This window comes from Coenobita brevimanus, chromosome 17 (genome assembly GCF_032717465.1).
Source record: "Coenobita brevimanus isolate Jiangsu-jjx chromosome 17, ASM3271746v2, whole genome shotgun sequence".
NCBI lineage: Eukaryota > Metazoa > Arthropoda > Malacostraca > Decapoda > Coenobitidae > Coenobita > Coenobita brevimanus.
The window spans coordinates 15,499,138-15,508,579 of NC_136970.1; positions in this window are offsets into that span (position 1 = coordinate 15,499,138).

Genomic DNA, 9,442 nt, shown 5'->3' on the forward strand with positions numbered 1-9,442 from the left:
TAATTGTCCGTTTTTCTCTGTGTAGTTTTAAATTTCATTATGTAGATGTGATGTTGTAGGGACGTTTGATGGTTTACATTTTCATGATGTGCCAAGTTATTTATTTATTTATTATTTTTTGTTGCAGCTCAGTATTTTTAGTGTCGTAACACGGATGGAATACATTGTTATTTGTGGATATCTGTAAGTTGTTTTAAGAGTTACTTTAATAATTGAGGGCATTTTGTTTTATGTGTTTTTTTCATTAGCTTAGTTTAAATGAAAACGGTTTTCCAGGTTGATTTCCGTAGCATCACTTTTTTTGTTCTGTGTTTTGCGTTTTTTGCATGTTTCTGTTGTTCGTTTAGGACTGTTTATGATCAGGGCGTTCATTTTTTTTGTTTTTTTTAACTCGTAAGATTCATTTTTCTTTGATGTATATATTGCTTAAGTGTATCATTTGTATTGCGTGTATGGTATTCGTTTTAGTGCTGTTTTTCCCGTCGAGAAAAAGAAAATCTTATCTCTTTCTCCTCCCTCTGTATATCTTTCCATTCCCTCTGTTCCTCCCTTCACTAATTTTCAATTCTTCCGTTCTGCTCGTTTGTCACTTCCTCAGTAATCCAATTTGCCTTCCTCGCTCTATCCCTTTCACCCTCAGTTTCTCTCCTGTATTGCTGTCTAGCCTTCTCTCCACTTCCCGTGAAAAAAAAAAAAAATGCACCAATACTTTAGTCATTAAATATTTTGGTCAACTGTCTCTTGCATGTATTACTGATGGCGTGTTGCTCTCTCCATAACTCTTCACATTTCTATATCTGCAACAATACATATTATTTGTTTGCCCTCATTTGTTTCTCTATTATTGTTATTACTGACGTTGTTTCCTTGTTTCCTTCCTCCATCATCTTTCACCGCCATCATCTTTCACCGCCTACTCGGTTTGAAAGTTTAGTTTTTTATTCTGTGTTTATTATCCACTGCATCTGCTTTCACATCTTCTTAGTCTTACCTTATGGCTTTTTTTTTTTTTTTTTTATCTCCGCCATCTTGTTATATCATAAATACAGTAGCTTGTTATTCCACCGGATCCTTCAGTAGGGTGACGTCATTCTTTTTTTTTTTTTTTTTTTTTTTTTCACTTTCAGGCATCATTATTGTGTGTCACTTTCCGACTTAGAGGAGATACATACAACCTCCATTAACCCCTTCGCCACAAAAAGTCTGTCGTAAGCTAAATAAAATCATTTGTAGGCAGTAAGAGCGAAATACCAAAGACGTCGTTGGATTGAAGAGAATAGTTTTTTATCTTCTCCCTCCATTACATGGTCTCTTGTTCTTTCTCCAATTAAAATATTTAACCGTTGTGGCGTTCTTTCCTTTTATCGTCCCTATACCCCTTTTGCTAACTGTGTGTAGTAACAGTTTTCTCTCTGTCTCACTCTTTCACTTTCATCTTTTTCTGACTTCATCTTTATGATCATCGCCGTCTCTTTCTTCCCTACATATGGTGCTCAGGTGCACAGCAAAAGAAAGAGAATCATGAAGTTGTGACTAGAGTCTGATACAATGAGAAAAATTATTAACCTTAGAGAGAGAGAGAGAGAGAGAGAGAGAGAGAGAGAGAGAGAGAGAGAGAGAGAGAGAGAGATTTATGTGTGGTGTCTCTTCCTCTGTTTCTGTATCTCTCCTTTCCGTGTTTCTGGTATGTCCACTTTTTTTTTTTTTCATCTAGCCCTTCTTGCCACGTCTGCTCAGCCACCTTTGCCACCATTTCTCAGGCCAGTGGCACAACACAAGTTCATACAACCAACATTCTGTGTGAGTTGGTGTTTCAGTGCACCGACATTTCCCAGGCCAGTGGCACAACATTACTTCACACAACCAACAGCACTGCATCAAAATTGCCTGCTCCTTCACACGCTAGTCATCACTCTGATAAGCCCATTTAATATAGGTAAAGGTTATTTTCTGGTTGGTTTCTTAGGCGAGTACATCTATTTTTTATTCCTGTATTTTCATTTTTCTTGTGCCAAGGATATAAAGCAATGAGATACTATCAACAATCCAAATTATTATTATTTTGTGTGTGTGTTTGTGTGTGTGTCTATTGCGGGACTCGTTTGTTTGATGGGTTCATGTATTCTGCTGGTTATCGCGTGATGGCAGAGAACAGTATCGATGGAGTGAGAGGATGAGAAGGAGGGACTGAGAGAAGAAAAGCAGAGAGGGAGTGTGAGGTGTGAGAGACTGCGAAATGGTGAGAGGGATAGGAGTAAAAGAATATGAGAGTAAATACAGGAAGGACTGAAAGTGAGACAAAGTTGTTAGCTTTAGGTATTGGAGCCTGTTTTGGTTGTGGGATGTGGCATTCTCTGCTCTTTACTGTGCTAATTAAAAGCTAGAGAGAGACAGACAGACAGAATGTAAAAGACAAGTGAGAGATGGAGGTTGGAGATCAAATAGCGTTGTGTGTGCTGAGACAGACGGAGAGGAGGATAGGGAAAATGAAATCGAACTGCAGAGTGAAAGGTGAGAGGAAAGACTGTGTGTGTGTGTGTGTGTGTGTGTGTGTGTGTGTGTAAAATTGTATATATATATATATATATATATATATATATATATATATATATATATATATATATATATATATATATATATATATATATATATATATATATATATATATTGCCAGAACGCCTCAGTCCCGTTTGGGGTGGCCACAAACAAATCGCCTCCAAGTCTGTCCCCCGCCATTTCACTCCCCTGCTCCCAACTCACACCCCCCTCTCTCATATACCTCTCAGCCAGCTCCCTCCATCTCATCCTCGGCCTCCCCCTCCCACATTCCCCCTCCACCTCACTCACATACACTCTCTTCGTCAGTCTTTCACCCTCCATATATATATATATATATATATATATATATATATAAATTTATAAACAGCACATGACTAACGGATGGCTAATTTCCACCAGGGAAATTAAGAATTACTATTTACCCAAGTGCTGTTATGTATTACCCTGTCTAAGAGAAAGATGTAAACATACTCCATGTTTCCTCTTGTATTATTCACCATTATCATAACACATTTCTGAACGCTTTGCGTAACAATCAGTATCTGAAAGTAAACACATTGGCCAGTGGCTGGTAATTAAGGCGCTTCCCTAACTGTGTTTATTTTCCTGCAGTTGTTTGTTGAATATAAATCATTAGCAAGCTACACGTACACCTATAATTGTATATCCACACACATCCACACCTGAAAGTAATTGCATATCCACACACATCTACTCCTGTCAGTCATTCTATATCCACACACATCTACCCCTGTCAGTCATTGTATATCCACACACATCAACATTTGTCAGTAATCGTACATCCACACATACCCTCACATGCCAGTAATTGATTATCCACACACACACACTTCCGCACCTGTCAGTAACTGTAAATCCACACACATCCACATCTTTCAGTAACTGTACATCCACACACATACACACCTGTCAGTATTTGTAAATCGACACACATCCATACCTTTCAGTAATTGTATGTCCACACACACATACACTAGTCATTGTCACGGGGTTTTTAAAATAAAAGCTAATGTTATTTAATTGATAATAATATTCAATAATATTGAACAGCAGGGCCAATGATTGTCTTGCTAAATCAAGCAACGATTACTTTACGCTGACTTGCTTCGCACGATTCTCTAAGAACGAGAATTTATAAACTTTCTCAACAGTACACAGCAGAGACTAATTACTCAATTGCTGTTACTGTTAGCCTCTGGAGAAAGTTACTTCACCCCTGACAATAAATAGTACTAATAATAGTATCAGGTTCTTGCTGATGCTTAACTCCTAGGTGGCACAACGGATTTTAAGCTTAATACACAAGACTGGCCTAAGTACCAGTTATGAATGGCAAACGTTTATGCAAGCTAGGAGATATAAGAGAAATAAGCTTAATTGCGGAGAAATGAAACAAGAGTTTACATTACATTAAGCTCAAGAAAAAGAACTGTTAAATTTATTGATTGCAAAATAATTTTGACGTTACATTTCAAAATCAAATAAAGAGATCGCACTCACTCACTCACACAAGAGCTAAAACCTTACGCCTAGGAAAAACACCTTAACTAAACTCTTAAGATTAGGAAAACGAAAAGAAATACTGGTCGATGAATGCTGTGTATCACCCAAATCAAGGGTGGGAGCCTGGGAAACTGTAGTCTAGTAGAGCCTGGGCTGACTTCTCACTTGTTGGAGCACAGAACCTTTCTCCGTCAAAGCAAACACTGGACTGCCTATTCAAACGATGCGTGTGGTAGAACACACAGGCCACCGGAAGAAGGCGTGGCTAACGGTTGAGGCAAGCAGGGGCGAACAATAAAGAAACAATAGTATCGCTCAGTGGAGCACTTAATGACGTGCATTAGATCGGTCACTTTTGAAACAGTGACGAATGTTTTAAAAAGTATACCACCGAAGTGGAGAGAGAAACGGTTAACTGAGCGATACACAGTGAGTTTTCCACTAATCTATCTATCTATCTATATACCTAGGCTGCTTCCCCCAAGGAAAGGGAGGTAGCCGAGACAGGACGACTCACTCTCCATTTACTCATCCATTCAAACACATTCATTCGCATCTTAGCCCCAAAGGGGAGAACGGACAGATCCTCACCGCATCACACCGCACAAGGGTCAACTGCGCAATGCAAGCAGTGACATTCACAGCAGGGAAATGTCGCGAATTTGATTCGCGACATTAGGCCCCTACAAAATGAATTTTTTTCTTATGGGAAAAAATTGGTGTATATATATATATATATATATATATATATATATATATATATATGTACACATCCTAACTCAGTCACACAAGATTCACACTGTGGTGTGTGTGCTATCCTGCTAGAGGAGAAAGTCGCAGTCGCCAGCGAGCGAAAAAAAACTCGTATTTACGTTAATAGAAGCAAGCTTGAGGGAAAAAACTCTGTGACGACGGTGAAAATCCTGTAGTCAGGTCAAACTGAGCGAAAAGTCGCTACATTTACACTGACAACTAAGTGTTGTGTAGCGTGGTGTATGTACAGTAATACACGGTGTAGGTGTGACAGTTGTAGTGTAACTGTACCTACATGTAAAATGACATAGTAAATAATTACATGGCAATGACGAAGGCAGAGGAGAAGAGGCGGCAGCGTGCGGCAGATGATCAGCTGGCCCGCACAGCAAAGCTGCTACACCCATTGCTGTACGTGCAAAACCAATTAAGGTGGAGCATCAAAAGTGTACATGAGACAAAAAAATTCTTATTACGTACAATTACTCTCTCTGCCTAGCAATCAGTACATGCTACGAAAAGTATGCTCTAGCTGAAAAATACAAGTGACAGCCTAAGCTTCGTACATTCGAGGTCGCCATTAATTATAGCAAACGATTAGTGTCGGCAAGTTGAGAATCCTTGTGCAAACTCGGGTCTTCCATAGCCTCGAGTCGCCTCTGCGGAGTTCTCTCTCGAACTTCCCCCTTAACCTACAGTACTTAATATGTATGTACAGGCCCTGGACATGATGTGTCCTGTGAGGCCAATGGGCGAGACATCAGGTCGCACCCACTTCACCACTACCCTGTCTCTCAACTGACTCAGAGATTACAGGTGTGGTTACGAATGGCACAGGAAGGACATGTCCCTGATTAGTGGTGTTACTTTGACACACTGTAGGAACGGACAAAACTATCTATGTCTCGTCCCATCCCTGGCCAGAAAAAGTCAGCTCGGATACGGCCCTGGGTCTTCCTTTTGCCCATGCGACCTCCTGAGGCTGAACAATGACCCCATTATAACACTGCTAGGCGGTACCTGGCGGGAACGACAAACTGCAGTCGAACCTCTCCCTCGGGTGTTCGTGACTCACGGTAGAGCCGTCCTTGTTTGCGAAGGAACTTGGCTCGACCTCCCCGTGAATACTTAATGACTCGACCCTTTTGTTTGTTCCCATTCACGGCAGAAAGTGTCAGGTCAGATTGTTGTTCTTGAAAAACAAGTTGACTACATATCAGATCTTGCGGCGATTCAATGATCACTGGGGTGACACAGTCTGGAGCCTCAGCCATGGCTCATGTTACCGCAGCAGCCGAAGTCTGAGTAGCATCATGTTCGGTGCAACTATCCTTGACACCATAAATGTTTCCCATGATGAGGTCAAATAAAGGGTTCTACTGGCATGAGCAACTGCTGAGCGTCGTACCAGTATAAAAAATGGAGATGCCCACCTGGATACATGCCTCAGGGAACAATCTCACCTGATCCATCAATAAGGTTTGCATGGATCTGTCGACCTCTGTGTACTGCTCAGGGCCGAACTAAACACTCCGCTTGACAAGAGCAACCTGAGGAACTCCATTATCTCTCCAGGACCTTCACAGGAATACCTCCCCACAAACCCTGGCTGAACAAGGAAGGTACTGTCACCTGCGGGAGGGCCTGTGGAGGAAGCAGCTAGCCACTCATGAGGCTGCTGAATTGATGCGGCAAACATTGTGCCTTGTGAATTATATTGCGAAGATGGATCATTGGCCAGCTGTGGATGGGGGTTCATTGTCACTGTGGGACTAGTGAACTGTGGGGAAGTACCCATACTGGTAGGGACGTGACCACCGTGCTGCTGCTGAGGAATGAAGGCTGCATTTGCTTCCTGCCTCTTTTGAGCTGGTGGTGAAAAAGTTTGTCCCGACGGTCGGTTACGTTGCTGATACTGCTGCTGGTTAGGGTACTTGTTGTACCTCTTCCACTCAGGTTTCTGAGTGTTTTGCCCCTGGTCCTTCCACTGCGGTTTTGGACCTTGGTCATCATTCTGAGAACGGCCTTGGTGCTGGGATTCAGTCTGCCAAGGGACGGCTTCCCAAGACTTGGCAGCGACTATCTTTTCTGCTCCAGGTGATTTGCTTACGAGTTTGATGCCCGGTATGCAGTAAAGGAATGCGTCAGCCTTTTCTGCCATTTGGCTGGCATCTTTCACCTGACAGAATCTTTTACCTGTGCCCCATGAGCTCCAGCAGGCCACGACCTCTCTAGCTGTGTATGCAGCATAAGGTCAATTAGCCCCTCACGCGTGGAAGGAGTTTCATCTTTCTCCATCCACTCATTTAAGTAAGCAGTGAGACGGTCGAGGAACTGGACAGCTGTCTCCTTGTCTTGAGGAGACTGAGCTCGCATGAAAAATGAACTTTTGGCAGTCGTCTACTGTGAGACCATATGTAACCTTAATGAGTGCAGCATTTCACATCATTTCATAGGTGAGATTGTCCTCCACGTTGAACTCTGTAAAGAGAATATCAAGGGCAGGGCCCTCAAACTAAACTATGAAATTGGATCCGTTTAGCTGCGCTCATCCAGATTGATACATGTCTGCCATGTCCTCAAAACGAGCTATGTGCGGCTCGATTCGCTTTCAAGCTTTCCTCTGTATGAAGGAAGCGCCTGTGCGTGGGGTCAGCTATGGAACCCATTGTGTAGCAAGAGTGCTAGTGGAGCTTGGATTAACTGCACCAGATGTGTCTGAAGCCAAGGAATCTCGCTTGAGCTTCAGCACTTCAAGTTCACGTTTTTCGCGTGCTTCTCACTCGGCACGTTCGTGCTCTCATTCTCTCTTGCGTTCCTCACGCTGTTCTCGCTCATCTTCTAAGTCGAGTTCGCGCTGTTTCTGCTCGTAAATGTTCCACGCTTCATTCTCGCTCGTATTCGCTCCTTTTCTTGAATTCCTCATGCTGTTCTGCCGCTCGTATTTGCGCTGGAATCTTATGCTCTTCACGGGCATCATTCTCGCGCTGCTGGTCCATATTATGCCGTGAGAGTATGTATTCTTTAATTTCAGTTGGGTCTGTAAGACCCATATTAAGACCCATATCTTTGGCTTCCTGTAAAAATACAGTGGTAGCCATGTCGCTAATTTACTGAGCAAGCCGAAACTGAGTACTGACTGGTTCTGAAGCAAGATACCTTCAATAACACAAGTAAAGAATACAGACGCAAGCTAGTGGTGACCATTCTTATACTAGTTAACTGGAAAAGAATAAAGCAAAAATGCTAAATAACTGAGAAGACTCAACTAATTAACACAATGGGTACGGCCTTTAGGTACCAAGGTAGTGAATAAAATCGTCTGGCGTTACCAAAAATAAAGTACTAAATAGAGTTAAGTACTCTATGGATTAATAAAGCAAAAATTCACTTGCTAAATTAACGGTAAACACCAGTAAACTTGTGCCTATAAACTTTAATGATAAATTCCTAAATATGAACAGTGAGTACTATCTCGTTGGAGCATAGCTTTAGAGCTAGGAGTTAATATCCTGGAATGAGGTCGCCAATTGTCAGGGGTTTTTAAAATAAAGAAAGCTAATGTTATTTAATTGATAATAATATTCAATAATACTGAAAGACCAGGGCCAATGATTGTCTTGCTAAATCAAGCAACGATTACTTTACGCTGACTTGCTTCACACGATTCTCTACGAACGAGAATTTATAAACTTTCTCAACAGTACACAGCAGAGACTAATTACTCAATTGCTGTTACTTTGTTAGCCTCTGGAGAACAGTTACTTCACCCCTGACAATAAATAGTACTAATAATAGTATCCAGGTTCTTGCTGGTGCTTAACTCCCTAGGTGGCACAACGGATTTTATAAGCTTAATACACAAGACTGGCTAAGTACCAGTTGCATGAATGGCAAACGTTTATGCAAGCTAGGAGCTATAAGAGAAATAGAAGCAATTGAGGAGAAATGAAACAAGAGTTTACATTACATTAAGCTCAAGAAAAAAGAACTGTTAAATTTATTGATTACAAAATAAATTTGACGTTACATTCAAAATCAAATAAAGAGATCGCACTCACTCACTCACACAAGAAGGCTAAATCCTTATGCCTAGAAAAAACACCTTAACTAAACTCTTAAGATTAGGAAAAACGAAAAGAAATACTGGTCGATGAATGCTGTGTATCACACCCCAAATCAAAGGGGTGGGAGCCTTCAGGAAACTGTAGTCCTAGTAGAGCCTGGGCTGACTTCTCACTTGTTGGGAGCACAGAACCTTTCTCCGTCAAAGCAAACACTGGACTGCCTATTCAAACGATGCGTGTGGTAGAACACACAGGCCACCGGAAGAAAGGCAGCATTGGCTAACGGTTGAGGCAAGCAGGGGCGAACAATAAAGAAACAATAGCATAAACTCAATGGGAGCACTTTGTGACGTGCATTAGATGGGATCACTTTTGAAACAGTGACGAATGTTTTTAAAAAGTATACCACCGAAGTGGAGAAGAGAAACAGTTAACTGAGCGATACACGAGTGAGTTTTCCACCTAATAGTTCGTGTTTTTCACATGAGGGAAATGTCGCGAATTTGATTCGTGAGCAGTCATTAAGTCAGCGTCATATG